The following is a 19,825-nucleotide window of genomic DNA, read 5'->3' on the forward strand; positions in this document are numbered from 1 at the left end:
TTATAAGCAGTAGTCACTCACTAATGTCATCTTATTAAAAAATAGCTCTTTAGGTGCTTCCTTGGTTAGTTTTACTTTTGATCAAAAAATTTCTTACTTGATGGGTACTTTAAGAATTCTGAGTTTTGGGGCGCTTGGGTGGCTCAGTCGGTTAAGCGTCTTGACTTCGGCTTAGGTCATGATCTCATGGTTTGTGAGTTCAAGCCCCGCGTCAGGCTCTGTGCTAAACAGCTCACAGCCTGGAGCCTGCTTTGGATTCTGTGTCTGTGCCTTCATGCTCATGCTCTGTGTCCCTCTGTCTCTCAATAATAAATAAACATGAAAAAAATTAAAAAACATTCTGAGTTTCAGGTACTATTTAACTTTAACTAGATATATTCCATTCCTATCGTATTTAAAATTAGTGTGACTCAACTTCCAGTCTTGGCAGTGGCACACTAGGTGATTTGTACTAACCTTTCCCCCAAATAGAACTAGAAAAGTTGGACCAAGTATATTTATTTTAAAAACAATAACAGAAACCTATTTGAAGGCATTGGAATGTAAACAAGATAGAAAAGAATTACTGGCCTAGGAATGTGAGCCTGGCTTTTGAGTATGCTTTTCTTCTGGGAGCCTTTGCCAGTCTTGTTGTAATGGCTGAGAGCACTTCTAGTAGCCTCACAAGGGCACAGGGATTGGAGTCTAGTATTCACCAACTGTGGGGGTGAACTCACTGTGGTTCAGGTCCCCAGAGGGCTATAGTCTAGGGTAAACCACTAGAAGATAAGCTCTCACTGTGATTGCAACTCAACTTCATATCATATCAGTCCCGAAATTAAATTGAAGTGATCCTGGATTGGTAGTTAAATTAAAATTAAATCCTCTTTGAAAGAGGATCTTCTAGAGAAGATCATCTAAGGACTTTATTTTTTTCAAAAGCACAGATACACTAAGTAGGTCACAATAAAAAACATGCATAGGAAAAGGCAAGAGATATGAATAAGTTCAGCATAAGCAGTGGACAATGGAAACAAAATCACAGCAGCTCCAGATATTGGAATTGTCAGACATAGCTTGAAAATAACCATGCTGACAAGGAAGAAGACAAGATTGAAAATTTTAACTGGAAACTAAAAAAAACTATTTTAAAAATGAAAATCCTAGAAGTGAAAAATTATAATTACCAAAACTAAGAACTCAGTGGATGGATCATAGGGAAGATAAGACAGAGTTGAGAATCAATGAACTTTTATAGGTAAGCTAGGAGAAAATATACAGAAGGAAGCATGGAGAGACAAATATTAAAAAAAAATACAGAAAAGAGGTGGAGGATGAAGTAAGTTTAAAATATTCAATAAGAAACCTCAAAGGGGAGAAAAGAAGTAATGCAATTAAACAAATATTAGAAGGGATTATCGTTGAGACCTTCATAAAATTGATGAAAGACATCAAGGCAGAGATTCAATAAGCTCTTGTGCCCTAAAGAATAAATCTACAATGTGAGTAAAGATTTAATATTATACTTGGACCATGAAGAGACTTAGGCCTGCCTGAAAATCTGACCTTGGGTCTGTCTTCTCATAGTAACTTGATGGAAATGTGTGGAGTTAAGACAAACATTGAATGTTATTGCTACATGTTAGTCTCTTAAACTTACTGTGAAACCCCATCTGTAGTATTGCACCTGGACTTAACTGTGAGTTGGCGCAATATTGGCCTTACATCTATCCAAAGTGAATGATATGAGACTGGCAGGAAACCAGGGCAGTCTCTGTCCAGAACCACACGCGCCTTAACTGTCCTTGACAGCCGTGTGATCTCTGTGTGTGTTGTTCGGGAGAGATGGAAGTAGCTATGCATGTGAATAGTTGCTTGGCCTCCTGATGAGTGAGGAATGTTGTGCATGCTGAATTTCCTGTCCCGTACACCTCTATGAAACTAACTAACCTAGTGCAAGATTACAGCTAATTGTGTCTCATCCTGTGACCCCTGCTGGTGTTGGACAGTCACACTTTGACATGTCATAATAAAACTGTTGAAAATAAAATGCAAAGGGAGATTATTGAAATAAGACAAAGTACTCTTTTCAAAAAGCCAACAATTAGACTGACAACCAACTTCTCATTAAGCAATAGAAACCAGAGGTAGTGGAACCAGGTCTTCACTGTGTAAAGGGAAATAAATACCTGCCAATCTCAATTTCTTTTTATTTATTTATTTATTTATTTTATTATTTTTTTTAACGTTTATTTATTTTTGAGACAGAGAGAGGCAGAGCATGAACGGGGGAGGGTCAGAGAGAGAGGGAGACACAGAATCGGAAGCAGGCTCCAGGCTCTGGGCCATCATCAGCCCAGAGCCCGACGCGGGGCTCGAACTCACGGACCGTGAGATCGTGACCTGAGCTGAAGTCGGACGCTTAACCGACTGAGCCACCCAGGCGCCCCACAGTTTCTCAATTCAGTGAAAATCTCTCCAGACACAAGTAAAATAAAGACACTTTTAGATAAATAAATATGAAAATTTGCTACAAGTAGACTTACACTAAAGAAAACCTGAAAGGATCTTTTTAAGGCGGAAGGAAAAGATGCAGAAGACAAAGATAAAGGTCAGAGATGCAGAAAGGAATGGAAAAAGGTGAAGGAATAGAAATGGTGAAAAGGAAGAGAAGTGGTAATACTCAGTAAATCTAAATGCGTATTGACTATATAAAGCAATGATGCCTTGTTATTAAAGCCAATAAGCACATAGAATTAAATATTTGACAGTAATAACATAAGGCAGAAGGATAAATGTAATTAGGGTGTTCTCAGGTCTTTGCCTTGTCAGGGAAGGAGGTAAAAAAAAGAAAAAGCTAATTAATACTAGACTGAAGAGGATGCATATTGTAGTTTATAGGATAAGCTTTAAGTAAGTTCTTGTGGGGCTGGTTTAGTGGTGATGAATTCCTTCAGTTTTTGTTTGTTTAGGAAGACATTTATCTCTCCTTCTATATTGAATGACGGACTTGCTGGATAAAGGATTCTCGGCTGCATATTTTTTTGGTTTATCACATTGAAGATTTCCTGCCATCCCTTTCTGGCCTGCCAAGTTTCAGTAGATAGGTCTGCCACTAGTCTTATGGGTCTCCCTTTGTAGGTTAGAGCCTGTTTATCCCTAGCTGCTTTCAAAATTTTCTATTTATCCTTGTATTTTGCCAGTTTCACTAGACATGTCGTGCAGAAGATCGATTCAAGTTAACATCTGAAGGGAGTTCTCTGTGCCTCTTGGATTTCAATGCACTTTTCCTTCCCCAGACCAGGGAAGTTCTCAGCTATGATTTGTTCAAGTACACCTTCAGCCCCTCTCTCTCTCTCTTCCTCTTCTGGAATTCCTATTATACGGATATTGTTCCGTTTGATTGCATCACTTAGTTCTCTAATTCTCCCCTCATACTCCTGGATTTTTTAATCTTTTTCTCAGCTTCCTCTTTTTCTATAATTTTATCTTCTAATTCGCTTATTCTCTCCTCTGCCTCTTCAATCCGTGCTGTGGTCGCCTCCATTTTATTTTGCACCTCATTTATAACATTTTTAAGCTCCTCATGACTATTTCTTAGTCCCTTGATCTCTGTAGCAATAGATTCTCTGCTGTCCTCTATACTTTTTACAAGCCCAGCGATTAATTTTATGACTATTACTCTAAATTCTGGTTCGTTATATTGCTTAAATCGTTTTTGATCAATTTGTTAGCTGTTGCTACTTCCTGGAGTTTCTTTTGAGAATTCTTCCATTTTGTCATTTTGCGTACTCCCTGAGGTGGCGCGGAACTGTGGGGCACTTCCCCCGTGCTGTCTGGAGTAACTTGTGTTGGGTGGGGCCACAGTCAGACCTGCTGTCTGTCCCCAGCCCACTGCTGGGGCCACAGTCAGACTGGTATGTACCTTATCTTCCCTTCTTCCGGGGGCAGGACTCACTGTGGAGTGGTGTGGCCCCTGTCTGGGCTACTTGCACACTGCCAGGCTTGTGGTGCTGCTTCGATGGGATCTGGCGTATTAGCCGGGGTGGATCCACAAGGTGCACAGGGAGGGGCAGGCTCAGCTCGCTTTGCTGTTGGTGGTCCCCTGCGGGAGGGGCCCTGCAGCACTGGGAGGGAGGCTGACTCGTCGGAGGGATAGATCCACAGGAGCACAGCGTTGGGTGCGTGGTGCAAGCAAGTTCAGTGATGGGAACTGGTTCCCTTTGGGATTTCGGCTGGGGGATGGGCGAGGGAGATGGCGCTGGCCAGCGCCTTTGTTCCCTGCAGAGCTGAGCTCTGTCATCCAGGGCTCAACACCTCTCCCTCCTGGTGTCCTCTCGCCCTCCTGCTCTCTGAGCAGAGCTGTTGACTGATAACATTCCAGATGTTAAGACCTGCTGGCTGTCAGAACTTATGCAATCTGGCCCCTCCGCTTTTGCAAGTCAGACTCGGGGGTTCGGTGTTGCCGGACAGGCTGCCCCTCCACTACCCTGGCTCCCTCCTGCCAGTCTGTGTAGCGCACACCGCCTCTGTGCCCTTCCTACCCTCTTCCGTGGGCGTCTTGTCTACGCTTGGCTCCGGAGAGTCCGTTCTGCTAGTCTCTGGCAGTTTTCTGGGTTATTTAGGCAGATGTGGGTGGAATCTAAGTGATCAGCAGGAGGAGGTGAGCCCAGCGTCCTCCTTTCCTACCCCGCCATCTTCCCTCCTATAAATGTGCCTCTCTGAAGTCAGGTTGAGTAATACAGAAAAGTGATGGGAAGGTACTTGAGGTTAGAACCATCTCAGAATGAAGATCCTTCCGGTGGGCTCCTGCAGGTACTTGCACAGCCCCGCCATCTCTGCATACTTGTCCTCATGTGGGCCGCCATTTTGAAAAATCTCCTTTAAGTGAGTTTTTAAAGTGTGCTACCTAGACCAGAAAAGTTCTGTAACTCACTTCGTTTTCAGTCCAGATTTATTTTAAGTTTGATTTTTATAGAATAGCCACTTTGATTAGGCACAAAAAATAACTTTGTTTCCTTATTTTAGATGAGGCAGAAAGTGTGAGAGACTCTTGTTTATTTATTCAACAGATATTTATTATGTGCAGTCACAGTTCTAGATAGGGAAGATAAATTTGAACAAGACTATAAGAGAAATTCTGGCCCTCTTAGGAGACTTAAAATTTTATGTGCCGGAGGAGACAAAAAACAAAATAAATAAGTTATTATATTAGAAGGTGACAAATGACTGGGAGAAAAACCAAGTGGGAGGCTGGGTCAGAGAGGCCTGGGCGAGGGAATTGTAGTTCTCAGCGGTGGCAACAGAATTGCCTGAGTAGCTGAAGTAGAGCAAAGACTAGGACATGAAGATGTAATCCACATTTAAATGTGGAAGAGTATTTCAGGTGGAGTAAACAGTTCAGAGGCCTGGAAGTTCAGAAAGTGATGACTGTTCAGAGAACAGAAAGAAGACAAGCATTGCCTCACTGCAGTGAGCTGGCTGGGGAGCAGTCTATTTCAGAGTGGTGAAGAAGAACCATTTCAACAGAACACTGTTTACCAAAACCCGGACTTTGGCTTTTACCGATTGTGAGTTGGGAGCCATTGTAAGATTTTGAGCAAAGGAATGATACAATCTGACTTAACGTTTTTAAAAATTGGTTTGGCTATATTCTAGAGAAAAGACTATGAGATGTCAGGAATGGAGGCAGGAAGGCTGTTGGCAATTCCAGGTAAGGTCAAATAGTGGTATGCCAATGAGAAGCAGTCAGATCCTGTACATATTTTGAATGTGGAGCTAATAAATGGCACATGGAGAGTGAAAGAGAAAAGTGTAGGATGACACTGAGTTTTGTTTTTCCCCCCAGTAACTTTAAGAGTGGAGTTGCCAGTAATTGAGGAGAAGGCCACCAGAGGAAGTGTCTTAGAGGAGAATAGACTGGCTGGGTTTAAGTTACTAAAAATACCAAGTGGAGATGCTAAGTGTGAGATGTATTTGCCTTATAAGTATATAAGGTAAATATACCTGGTATATACTTGGTATATAAGTAAATATACCAAGTTTGGAGTTCACAGCAGATTGTGGGGCCAGAGATAGAAATTGGTAGCTGTCAGCATATGACGTTTAAGCCAAGAAATTGGGTGTATCTCCACAAGGGAGTGTAATTAGAGATTGGAAGTGTGTGAATACCGTATTTTGGAGGGCACTTTAGTGTTCAGTGATTGAAGCAATGAGGAGGAGTCAAGAAAGACTTAGAGTAGTTATTGGGATGCCTGGGTGACTCAGCTGGTGAGATATCTGCCTTCGACTCAGGTCATGATTTCATGGTTCATGAGTTTGAGCCCCACATCGGGCTCTCTGCTGTGGATCTCTTCAGATCCTCTGTCCCCTGCCCCTCCTCTGCTGTGCGCTTGCACGCACTCTCTCTCTCTCTCTCTCTCAAAAATAGAAAGAAAGAAATAAGGAAGGAAAGAAAGAGTAACTATGTATAGTCTGTCTTGATTGGAGAATGGTTTTAAGAAAAAAAAGGGAAGAAATTGGAGGTAATGAAATACAGAGAGCTGCTTTGGGGTGTAATAAAATAATGCCATGTTTAATCTCATCTAGATTACTTACTTTTTTAAAATATGAAATACCTGTCTCTAAAAAGGCCAAACATTTCATTGTCTTTCTGTGCCTTAATTCCATTCTGCCTGATTTTGATCAAAAGAAAGAGATCAATTTAAGGACACCTACAAAATAGTTGAACTTTGAAAGTATTTTTATGTTTTGGACAAGTACAAGTAGTTTATCAATTTACTGTATGAACTAAAATGACCTAAAACTCTTCAATTAAGATAATACAAAAATTGCACATGCTTTTCTGTTATTTATGGCAGTAATTTAGTAATAGAGAGGGGATTGAAATTAACAATGAGGATAGAGGGAAAGGCATAAATACAAATTAGATACATTCTTTTAGGACAGTATCTCAGTCTTTTTATTTTATTTTTTTTCTGTAATTTTTTTAAATGTTTTTATTTTTGAGAGAGAGAGAGAAAGAAAAAGAAAGTCAGCGTGCGAGCAGGGGAGGGGCAGAGAGAGAGGGAGAGACAGATTCTGAAGCAGGCTCCAGGCTCTGAGCTGTCAGCACAGAGCCCGATGCGGGGCTGGAACTCACGAACTGCAAGATCATGACCTGAGCCAAGTCATACGCTTAACTGAGCCACCCAAGTGCCCCAGTATCTCAGTCGTATAAAAATTTGAGATAGTTTACTGCAGATTAAATTTCTGTTTAGCCTTGTTTTTTCTTATAACACACACATATATATATATATATATATGCATGTATGTATGTATATGTATACATACATATGTATGTATGTATGTATGTATGTATGCATGTATGTATATATAAATAGGCCACTTCTGGATAAAAATGAACCAGTGATTCCAAGCCTTGTTTTGAACAGTCAGCCACGATCATATATAATGCCCATTCTTTTTATTTCTACTGACCTTTGTATAATCTGGAAAGAATTTTCTACACCGCCCTTTTTTAAGATACTGGTCAATTTTATTGTAGCATTTATTACATCCCTTCTCCTTTATTTCACAGTGCTATAGGAGTTAACAGCAAGCATGCTTCTTCCCCCCCTTCTTGTTTGCTGTGTGGTCTGTCAGTTTTGCTTTAGGATTACACTTTTTACTTTTAATTAGTCTTGTTTAAAGACAGAATATTTCTTTTTTTTTTTTTAATTTTTTTAATGTTTATTTTTGAGAGAGAGCGAGCCGTGTGTGCATTAGCGGGGGAGGGCCAGAGGGAGAGGGAGACACAGAATCTGAAGCTGGCTAAGGTGTCAGCACAGAGCCCGACGCGGGGCTCAAATTCACGAACCGCAAGATCGTGACCTGAGCCGAAGTCAGGTGCTTAAGTGACTGACTGCTTAAGTGACTGAACCACCCAGGTGCCCCAAGACAGAATAGTTCTAATGTTGTTTCTTTTAATCTGAGAGACAATGCTTTGTCCTTTGTCTGTTTGTCTTCCTTGCTGTATTTTCCCTGTGTCTAAAAGCACTTTTACTCAGTCACTTTTGGGGTTGCTGACCAATTCTTCTGTCCTTTGTTCCTTAGTTTTGTCTTGCAAAAGTAGTGACTCTAGCATTTTTACTAAAATGCAGAAGTCTCAAGTATATTTAATTTTCAAAGGAATTTTAAGATGTTTCATTTGAACTCTAGTGAAAATACTTTTTTTTAGGAGAATTTTTAAATTGCAGCTTAGGTCCTCTCATGAATAGAAATGATAATGATTATCTTATTCTAATGAAGAATGCAGAATTGTTTATTTTATATTTGTTTTTAGTTTATTATTTTAATTCACTTACAGACATTTTAACAAGAAAACCTCAGTGGTTTAGAGTTACTGCCATAAAGATGTTCTATTATTATCAAATTACTGGGATTTTTCCTCCCAGGTCTAAATCTTATTACTTGCATTGCCTAATTCAGTATTAATTTTCATGATATTTAAAAAATATGAATTTGTGAGAAATAACTATTAGGAATAACACAGATCATTTTGCCTTTATTTAGGCTTTGGAATTTAATTTCCTTAGCGGTCATTTTTTAAATATAAATGAGGAGAACTTGATAGATTGAATGTTTAACTTGCTGTAATGAAAGAACTTTAGTATCCACTTATTTGAAGAAGCAATTGTAAATTCTGAAACTGTGTATTTGTACTGTATCCATATAGGATTGCACATCCAAGTATATTACATGTGAATGATTATACAGTCTTTGAAATAAATGTGGTTTGCTGCATTTCCATAGGTAGCAGCCAACTTTATACTTTCGAATACAGAGAATCAAGGAGCTTAGTAGGCTGTCATTTCAGTTCATTTTCTGACTCTACTTCTTTGAAAAGTACCCCATAATTTATTTGGTCCTGTGTGCAGATGTAATAAAATTTGCTGATTTTTCTTGGAAATAGCCATTATCTAGATTAATAAAGCCCATTTGGTAATCAAGTCTATGTCAGATCTATTTTCAACCTTTCTTTCTGAAATATACTATTTATTCACAATTTTTGGCAGGCATTAATACGGACTAACATAAGTTTTGTTTCCTCCCTTCCTCCTTCCCTTTCTTCCTTCCTTCCTTCCTTCCTTTGACATCTCTAAATCCTTAAAGGAGTGGTTATACCTAAAAGGCAGTAGTGATATGGTCAGAATAATTCATTAACTAAATAATTATCTTTAACTAATTTAGAGTTCATTTAGAGAAAAGTGTTTGCAATTTTAAGAGTGTATGGGGGTCAATGTGAATTTCCTTGGTAAGCGTTTTGCTGGAGTGTATCATCTTGGAACGTTATCTCTTAGGATTTTTACTATATATTATTGTAGTTCATTACTCAAAGAAACAATTAGAAATGAATACATGTGGGGTGCCTGGGTGACTCAGTCGGTTAAGTGCTCAACTCTTGATTTTGGCCCAGGTCATGATCTCACGGTTCCTGAGGTCAAGCCTCATATTGGACTCTGGGCTGACAGCATGGAGCCTGCTTGGGATTCTCTCTCTCCCCTTCACTCTGCCCCACCCCTGCTCATGCATGCTCACCCACTCTCTCTGTCAAAAATAAACATTAAAAAAAAAAAAGAAATGAATACATGTATACTTTAGAGAATTTATAAAAAACAAAAAATAGGAAAAAATGTCTATTGCAACTTTTTCCCAGAAATAACCAATAGTAACATTTTAATGTAATTAATCTTCATGTTGTTTTCCTTTAATGGGTACTATTGTTTTTAATAAAATTGAGTATTTTATATATTACCATGTACTCTTTATTTTTTCTTCATGTCTTCTTTACCTTTTGCCTTTATCATTAACATTTCCCAGGTCTAAATGTATTTTGAAAAGAGTATTTCCAGTGACTGCATATTATTCTATTCTAAGGTTTTACCATAACTGGCATACCATTGTTTTGTTGAGGAGATTAATGTTTACTTTTTACTACTATGTAACTTTACTACTTGGAGTACTTCTTGCATTTTTTTTTGCAGTAAATCTTTAAATTTTTAATTCGTTCTTTAGAAGAGAACCTTCAGGATTTGTCCATTTAAAGAAAATGAGTACCTTTAACACTTGATTAAAATTAGTTTGCCTCCCAGAAAAGTTTCCTTACATTGCTCTTTCACCAAGAAACGGGGTGCATGGAAACATGGGGTGTAATGCCAGTATCTTTGTCATCTTGAAAATATCTTGTTACGGAAGTACGTAATCATTTTTAATTAATTGTTTCCATAAGCAATTTTCTAAAACATTCTTTTGATTGTTACATATTATATACTTACATACTGAAAATTGTCTTTTTAATAGAAATTCTTGATTGAAAGGGAAATACCGTGCAATTGAGATCTTGTTTTATAATCAGTCCGTAATTCAGGACTATTCCACTATCTCCCACACCCTACATTTTGGTGTTCGTAATTCAGGACTATTCCACTATCTCCCACACCCTACATCCTCTGTGAAAGTACTGCTATAAAGCTAAGATAAATTTGGGACAACACTATTTATTCTTGATTTCTATTACATATTTTTTATCACCACTACTTTATTCAGAGAGTGTAGTTAGGTAAGGAGATTATGTGTGTTCTCTATCTGTGGATCCTTCTGTTGACATGACCCTTATTTAAAACTAGTGGAATAAAATATAAATTGACTCAAGAATGTAAATGACTGTTTCTGTTCTTAAATGATGATAACTATTTAAAGGGACACCATATTTTTGTTGGAAGCAGATACTAAGTCCATTGTAATTCCTGCTGAGGTAGTAGGGTGCCCTTATCATTGTTTTATCAGTTCTGAATCACATCATACATACTTACCTAGTCTTGGGTCACCCATGCTAAATGGATATCTAATGGGAAAAGGCAGTACTTGGAAAGGACACTTAACACTTTCTCAGCTCTTCAGAAGTTATTAAAAAATGTATCCTCTATCCTCAGGAAAAGCATTGATTATTAAGGATGGATATTTTCTTTTGTGGCCAGAAACAACAGGAATCATAATGGAAGTTTCTGTAACTCTCAAATGAACGATGTCAGGACAAGGATTTTCCTAATTTCCCTCCCTTGAAACAAAGTCCAGCAAAACTTGGCTTGGGAATCTGTCAAACTCTGTTATCACCCATACTATACAAAGTTATAGCCATAGTAGGTGAGAACATCTTTTTCAGTCATAAAATAAAATACATTTTTTATATTCTTATTTCTAATGAATAAGACTTTAATATAGTGAAACACTTTTTTGAAGTGTTTTTAACTAAAACCTTATATTCTTAAGGAATCTTCTTTTCTTTACCTAAATCTTTCATGATTCCTATTCATTAAAAATATTTGCTGAATAGGAGCACGTGGGTGGCTCAGTTGGTTCAGCATCTGACGTCGGCTTAGGTTATGATCTCATGGTTCGTAAGTTCGAGCCCCGCGTTGGGCTCTGTGCTAACAGTCAGCTTGGAGTCCAGAGCCTGCTTCAGATTCTGTGTCCCCCTCTCTCTCTGCCCCTTCCCCACTTGTGCTCTCTTTCTCTCTCAAAAATAAATAAACGTTAAAAAAAAAACATTAAAAAAATATTTGCTGAATAATATAGTACCTGTACTATTAATTGTATTCATGTCTCTTATTCCCTGCTAACCTGTAAACTTGAAAAAAGGCATCCTACTGTACTGAACAACAGCATAGACTATGCAACCAGGCCACCTAGGTTCAATCAGATTTTCCACATAGTAGCTCTGTGACCTTACTCAAGTTCCTCAACTGTCCCTTGCTTCAATTTCCTCATCGTATTTAGAAAAATATTCTTTTAAGTAGGCTTCACACCCACTGTGGGCTTGAACTCTGATCCCGAGATTAAGAGTTGCACACTCTAAAGACTGAGCCAGCCAGGCACCCCCCTCCTCATCTATAAAGTGCTGATGATAATAATAACCTATCTCTTAGGATTATTATAAAGTTAAAGTAAGTTAATGTACATAAAGAGTTTAGAATAGCTTTTGGCAGAGAGTAAGAGCTATATAAATGTTTGTTATTAGTGTCATTCATTTTTAATTATCCTTAGCACTAAGCAAATTGTTTGCACGTAATGTGTAATTAGTATATGATTTTTGTAATGAATGATACATTCTCTCAGGCTTGTCCTTTATCTTTCTTGTTGCATAATTAATTAAATACTAATTTTGGAACCAAAGAAATGTTGGAGTAGAGGTGGGAGATAACTTCTGACATCTATTAGACTCCTTTGAAACTCAGTGGTAATATCAAGATTACATCAGTTTAAGAAAACTAGTTTTCCTGACATCAGCATTCATGGGTGCCTTTATAATTATTTCATAATTACCAGTCTGCCCCTTGGGATAACTTTCAGGCTTTTGCTTATTTTCAAAGCAATGAAAATTTTAAAGTACATGGGACTATACAAAAGTTGGTATTTATTATTAGCTTAATATTTTGTTAGATTTATAGCCTGTTCTTCTTTCCCTTTCAACATTGCTACTATTTTACAATTTTGTCTTCTTTCAAAAAGATTTAACATATTTATTTTTCCAATTCATATGTTTTTATCTAAGGGATAGGCATCCCTCTCTGACTTAGTGAACACTGTGTATAAAGCAGCAGATTGCACAAAACTAAAGCACATGTAAAAAGCCATTCTGCTTTCTTATGAAAGTGCAGAATGCATCTATAATAAAATTTATTTATACCAGTGATGCTCAAACCTGACTGATTATCAGAATCACCTTGGGGGTCTTAAAAATACACACACACACACACACACACACACACACAAAACAAATGTATTCTTAGACCCATGAAGCCCTATTTAGGAGAAGGAAGGAAGCATGGTAGAGATTTGTATTAAAAACTTCCCCAGGCCTTCTTAGAAAATTATATGAATATTCAGGTTTGGGAACAGATGATTTATGTTACCACTGGAAAGAGATTTGTTAGACATAGTAACCAAGAGGCAGAAATAGCATCTGCTAACAAGGTAATAATTATAATTATGAATATCTAATATCTGTTAGATTTTGCTACTCCATTATCCCCTTGGGAAGAGACAAATAAAAGATAATAGTCTTTTTTCTTTTCTTTAATTAAAAAAACACCAGTCTTTAATACATATTAACTTCCCACACTTCTAAGCTATTTCTGATCCTGAATTCTTCAACGAACACGGAGAAGACAACACAAGAGCTTCTTTTTCTTTCTTCTCTTCTTTCTTCATTTCTGTTTCTCTTTTTCCTTTTATCTTTCCTTTCCTTTCTTCTTTTCTCTAGCTGGATGATTTATAACACTTTAGAAAATTTTCCTGACTGGAAGAGGGCCAATGTGAATGAACTCTTGTCTTGGGCGTGGAAGGAAAGAAGATTCTGAGCGTGGACCCTGACTTCCAGGAAGACTGTGGCTCACATCTCCTAAGTGCTCCACTCTTCCCTTAGTGTCCAGACTAGAGTGGGGTGGGAAAGTAGAAAAGAGAGGAATCAAGAAGGTGGTGGAAAACTGAAGCAAAGCTGTAATTTATTTATTCTCTAAGTAAATTTCATTGAGTGTAAATATTCCTTAACCTTAATGTCCACTACCGTATGGACAGCTTCTGTGAAAACATTTGTTGCATTAGATATTTTACGGTGAATATTGTAATGCAGTCAACAAAATATTATTTAGCAGGTCTGCTAATCAACATTTTAAATATATCATTATTGTTAATTTTATGTACTGTAATGGAATTTGACCTACATTAGAATGGTTTTTACAATTTTTCTCATTAAACAATTTTTTTGAAATAGTGTTTGTCCTTCTAAGGTATGCCAATTTTGAAGCATAGAATTGACAAAAATCTTTAAGCTACTTGGTTTTTGTTGTTTTTTTTTTTTGTTTTACCTTGTATAAGAGAAAAAAAATATTAATTTGAGAGTGCATTCTGAATTATGCCATTAACCTATAAATAATTTAAAAAATGAAAGGGGTGCCTGGGTGGCTCAGTTGGTTGAGCATATGACTTTGGCTCAGGTCGTGATCTCACAGTTTGTAAGTTCGAGCCCTCCATCTGGCTCGGTGCTGTCAGCACAGAGCCTGCTTCGGATCCTCTGCCCACCCCCCCCAACCCCTCCCCTGCTCACGCTCTCTCAAAAATAAATAAACATGAAAAAATATGTATATGAATAATTTTTTCAGTAATACCCCACCACACTTAAAATTGTCTAAAATATTTTGAGATGGAAAGAGATTAACTTTGGTTTCTAAGTGTTTATCTTTGGATAGTTCCTACCAAATTTCCATATTAGAAGTAGTAGAAGGCCAGAGAGTGAATATTGAATATCTTTCCTTGACTTAAAAGTTTTTAATGAACACTACTTAAGTTGGTTTTATATGCTAAAATGTATGTATGAAATACCATGGTTATTTAGTTTCTAGTTGAATAAAAATTTACTTAGTTATTACTCAAAGCAGAATGAACCAAGGACAGGAATCGTTTAAGAGAAAAGTGTTTCCTGCTAATTCAAACTTGCATACTATCTGAGGAAAAGAAATATATGCTTGTATTTTACTTCTCTAGTCACATTAATTCCTGTTGTTCTCATGACAGCTCTCTGTTGATGTGATCACTCCAGGGTTTTGTGCGTTTCAGATCTCCCTTATTTCCACTATTTCTTAAATCCCATTTTATGTATTTTTCAAATAAACTATCAGAAGTTGGCGTTGGTATTTCCGGGATGGGAGAAAGTTATTACTGCTGAACATAGAAATAATTTGATTATATAGATTAAAGAAATGTCAATCTATTATAATTTGTAAAGAAGCTATTTCATTTTGGGGCTATTTTTATTAGTCTTGTTTTACCCTAGATAAGAAGATTAACTTGGATAAAAGATTATTTGAACTGTGATAGCTAATCAAAAGGTAAAGATACAGGCAGATAATAAATCTGAAACATTTGATTTAAATGACCAGACTTTTTACACACTGTTGAGAATTAAATAGACAGTTTATCATGCTTATGTTTGTCTTCAGGTCTTTTTTGTTTTTAACTTTTAAAAAATGTTTTTATTTATTTTAATGAGTGAGAGAGAGTGCTCATGTGCGTGCGTGTCCGGGCACACAAGTGGGGAAGGGGCAGAGAGGGAGGCACAGAATCTGAAGCAGGCTCCAGGCTTTGAGCTGTTAAGACAGAGCCCAATGTGGCGCTCAGACTTGTGAACCATGACATCATGGCCTGAAGTCAGACGCTTACCCGACTAAACCACCCAGGTGGCCCCCATCTTTTTTTTCTTTTTAATGTTTAATTTTTGAGAGAGAGAGAGAGATGGAGTGGTAGAGAGAGAGAATGAATGAATGAATGAATGAATGAATGAAACTGAAGCAGGCTCCAGGCCCTGAGCTGTTAGCACAGAGCCCAAACAGGGCTCAAACTCACAAACCATGAGATCATGTCCTGAGTCAAAGTTGGACTCTTAAGTGACTGAGCCACCCAGGCGTCCCTGTCTTCAAGGTCTTCAACTTTGATAGAAGTTGGGAGCTTTTGGGATAGATTATATAGAAAGTAAATCTGACTTCAAGATTTAGTTCCTTCTTGTTAACTTACTGTTTTAAATCCTAAGTATCTAGAGCTGTGGCTTTGTGATACACCAAGTGTATCTTTGTGAGTTGCTCTGTAGAGATTGGGAAAGCAAGATAGTAGTAGTTGCCTTTGCTTACAGTGTTTTTTTATTTCTCACAACATTCCAAACTTTGGTTTATTTTAGGAGGCCCAAGAGTTTATCTTTTTATTTTTTATTAAAAACTTTTTTTTAATGTTTTTATTTATTTTTGAAGGAGAGAGAGAGAGACAGAGCATGAGTGGGGGAGGAGCAGAGAGAGAGGGAGACACAGAATTCGAAGCAGGCTCCAGGCTGTAAGCTGTCAGCACAGAGCCTGATGCGGGGCTCGAACCCACAAACTGAAGCCGAAGCCAGACGCTCAACCAACCGAGCCACCCAGGCGCCCCTTTATTTTTTTATTTTAAATGTTTGTTTATTTTTGAGAGAGCACAGAGTGGAGGAGGGCAGAGAAAGGGAGACAGAGGATCCAAAGCAGGCTCCGTGCTGACTGCAGAGAGCCCAGTGTGAGGCTCAAACTCAGGAACACGAGATCGTGACTTGAGCTGAAGTCGCTTGCTTAACCAACTGAGCCACCCAGGTGCCCCTATCTTTTTATTTTAAAAAAATTGCTAAGAATTATTATAGATCTTAGGGATTCTCATATAATATTATCACCTGATAAGTAAAAAGTGAAATATTTTATTTCATGCCAGATTATCTAGATACCTTTGAAATATATAGCAGCCAAGGATAATTTAAGTTTCACAAGTTATACTCCTGTGCATTTTCCTACTGTTTTTTTTCTAAACAACAAATCTGCAATTCATGTGATAATCCTTGATGTTTACGAATAGAAAACTATAATGGTTTGGATAAATCCAAAATGTCATTTAATAAGAATGGATAATGTGGGCATTTATATTTAAAAGCAGTTTTATTCTGTATTCTGAAAAGAGTAAAAGGCTAATTATGCTTCTCCCAATTAATAAGTTAGCCCTGCAGCTTCAAAATTCAGTAGAAGTCCTTGTTTTATGAGGAATATTTTCATTTTCTCAACGTTTTCAGTTTTGTAAAGATTTAAGACTTTTTAATTCTAAGTTTTTTAAATTTCTCAGGATTTTTAATATCTGAGAACTGTGTTTTCCTTTATTAGTGGAAAGGATGAGTTATTGTCAGCAAAACCAAATTGTAGGATCCCTTCTAGGGATCTCAGTGGTCATTATTGTTAAGGGAAAGCCTGGTTACCCTGTAGATTTTTACACTCTCCATCAGAGTCCTCACCATGTTTAAAAATAAGGTTCAGTCTTTCTATAGTGAAGATGCAGAATGAAGAAAACTACATAATTTTGACCAGAGTTGAGATTGTTTTCTATGCATTAGGGACATGCTTTTACTTACTTTTCCTTTTTATTTTCTGCTTTCCAAATCATCATTTTAGGGATATGGAGAAAAAAATCACTTCTCAAGGGTTATTTTGGTTTTTGCTTTTTGGTTTTTTGTTAAGTCTTTGTTTAACTCTAGTATTAACTTTACGCTCCCTCCCCCATTTGTTATAACTAATGGGGTGAAAGAGTTTTGTTTTTTGGTACTAGTAATAGTAAATAGTATTTTTTCTATTGGATGAGATTTATCAAAAACATAAGTTACTTTTAAGCTTGTGTATGTCTTGTGGGTTTTTTTAGGTGTAAAGATTTGCATCAAGCTGAGTTATTGAGAGTGAAACTATTCGCTGTGAATAGGTGTGAATAAACCCTTAGGAAGAAATTCTCTCACCCAGTTTAGGTGCCATGCATGGTTCTACTATGTGATAGATAAGTGGCAATTACTTTTTAGAATAAGCATGAGGTTTTGGTTCTTTGCGTGAACATTTGCATTTGAATTATTCAATTTTCTCTTACGCTTGCTAAAATATACAAGTGATATATCAGAAGACTCAAAACCAATCAAAATAACCACAGCTTTCCCTCTGTGCCTGTTGTGATGCCTGACCGAGGATAAACTTAGCTTCTGAATTTAGGGCCTCTAGATCCAGTTAGGTCTTACTCAGGAGGCCCGTAATGACTTTCTTTCATCCCTTCATCGTCTCTACTGTGGAGTGTTACATTTTTCTTCATTAATAGAGAACTTTTAGAAAATAGAGAATTGAGAAAATTGACCTGTAATTGTAGCATGTAAACAGAACAGCAGTTAATGTTTTGATGTTTGTCCTTCCAGTCTTCGGCCTACATTTCTTAAATAGTTTTACATTATAAACATATCTTGTATTTAGCTTTTTACACTAGTTACATCTAAGCATTTTCTCTCTTTACATCATAATGTTAGTGGAAGGCATTTACATTTATTATGAATTACTGTTTGTCTTTTATTATTAAACATTTAGGCTGCCTCTTAAGTTTTTCTTTTTTTTTTTTTTAACATTTATTTATTTTTGAGACAGAGAGAGACAGAGCATGAATGGGGGAGGGTCAGAGAGAGAGAGGGAGACACAGAATCTGAAACAGGCTCCAGGCTCTGAGCTGTCAGCACAGAGCCCGATGCGGGGCTGGAACTCATGAACTGAGAGATCATGACCTGAGCCGAAGTCGGACGCTTAACCGACTGAGCCACCCAGGCGCCCCTTAAGTTTTTCATAGTTATAAGTTCATAATGTTTTGGGGTGTATTGTTTTTCCCCTTTTCTCTTGCAGTATTTGTAATACAAAATCCTGTAAGTGAGGGAAAAACTAGATGAAAGGGTTCAGAATATTTTTTAGCTTTTGATATCTACTGTTATTTTGATTTCCAGAAAAACAGAGCAGTTTTTACACTGTAGTTCCTCTTAACCGTGACAGGCACTGATGGTCTGGGATGGGGCGATGAAGGTAAGAGCTGACGAGGTGAGAAGAGGGTCATGAGGTGTATCTGATTTTTAGTTATAAACCTTGGTTCTGTTGCTAGCTGTGACACCTTAGAAAAATTCCTTATCCTTTTTGAGTCTACTTCCTCATTTTTGTAGTGGGTTAATATGAATATTTAAATACTGTCAAGTGTTGTTAGGAAGCAGATGACATTATGCATATGAAACACTCATACATGGTAGCTTTTCAGTAAATGGTAGTACTGCTAGTAATAAATTAATATGTAAAAGTTAGAAAATTAACATTTGAGCATCTCCCCTGTCCTCCTATCTTAGTATTTTGCATAAGTTATGCAAATCTATTCCAGGTATATTTCCAGGTAGAAGGAACAAGCAGGTACAAAAGCTTAAGAGTCTGAAAGAGCCCTGTGTGTTTGGAGCTGCTAGGATGTAACAGGACTAGTGGGAGATGAAACATGAAATGGTAGATGAAGAACGATTTTTTTTTTAAGGGTCATTCTAGACTGTGTTAAGAACCTTGAACTTTTTCTGTGCAACTATATAAAGGACTTTAAGAAAAGTGACTTCAACTTTTGATTAGTGGTTTTAGTTTAATTAACAGAAAAACAGATGTGGTAGGCAAGAGTACAAAGGCACTGGTGATGGAGCTTCACCTCGGTCCAAGAATTTGGGAGATATATTTGAAGTTAAATTTGCAGGATCTACTATTTCTTTAAAGGGATGAAGACTTATAGCAGTTAATTAACTTTTTGCATGTAGGTAAGTCACCTAACTTACCTGAGTTTCATTTCCCTCTTTTTAAATTATTTTTATTTTAATGTTTATTCATTTTTGAGAGAGAGAGACACAGAGTGTAAGTGGGGAGGGGCAGAGAGAGAGGGAGACACAGAATCCGGAAGCAGGCCCCAGGCTCTGAGCTGTCAGCACGGAGCCCGATGCGGGCTTGAACTCCCGAACCATGAGATCATGACCTGAGCTGAAGTCGGATGCTCAACTGACTGAGCCACCCAGGTGCCCCAGTTTCCCTCTTAAATTTGAAGGGGTTGTAGACCAGATTTCTGTTGCCCAGTGGCCATATGTAACCCCAACTTACATGCTTATCGTTAGACCCTATAGTTTACATGTAGGTCCACTCATGAGAACATTGTCTGAGAAACTCCTTGGTTTGCATTATTTCTCTCTTGATTCAGCTTCTAAATTCACAGATGGTATAACTGCCTCTACTTCTGGGGTGTGCACTAGCCCCCAGCAGAGAATCCCTCTGCCAGTTAGACATAACTTACCTTAGACGAGAAACTTTCCTGATGTTGAAAACATACGGAAACAAGCTTTGTAGGGGGAATTTTTTTTAGACGTTTTTTTAGAAATCCTTATTGAACAAATTGT

General features: G+C 37.5%; 1 protein-coding gene across 7 annotated transcripts in view; it reads left to right on the top strand.

Annotated features, from left to right (window-relative positions):
- Window positions 1-19,825, top strand: part of COP1 (COP1 E3 ubiquitin ligase) — a 279,328-nt gene that overhangs the window by 223,632 nt on the left and 35,871 nt on the right. The window contains exon 19 of one of the 7 annotated variants that reach the window (XR_006961642.1): window positions 18,368-18,443. The exons of the other annotated variants lie outside the window; for them this stretch is intronic. The gene's annotated coding sequence lies outside the window, so the exon portion shown is untranslated. The remainder of the gene's footprint in view (window positions 1-18,367; window positions 18,444-19,825) is intronic. 7 annotated transcript variants of the gene reach the window in all.

This window comes from Lynx rufus, unplaced genomic scaffold (genome assembly GCF_022079265.1).
Source record: "Lynx rufus isolate CCGP_SWC_20201006 ecotype Redwood Valley unplaced genomic scaffold, mLynRuf1.p SCAF_15, whole genome shotgun sequence".
NCBI classification, from domain to species: Eukaryota; Metazoa; Chordata; class Mammalia; order Carnivora; family Felidae; genus Lynx; species Lynx rufus.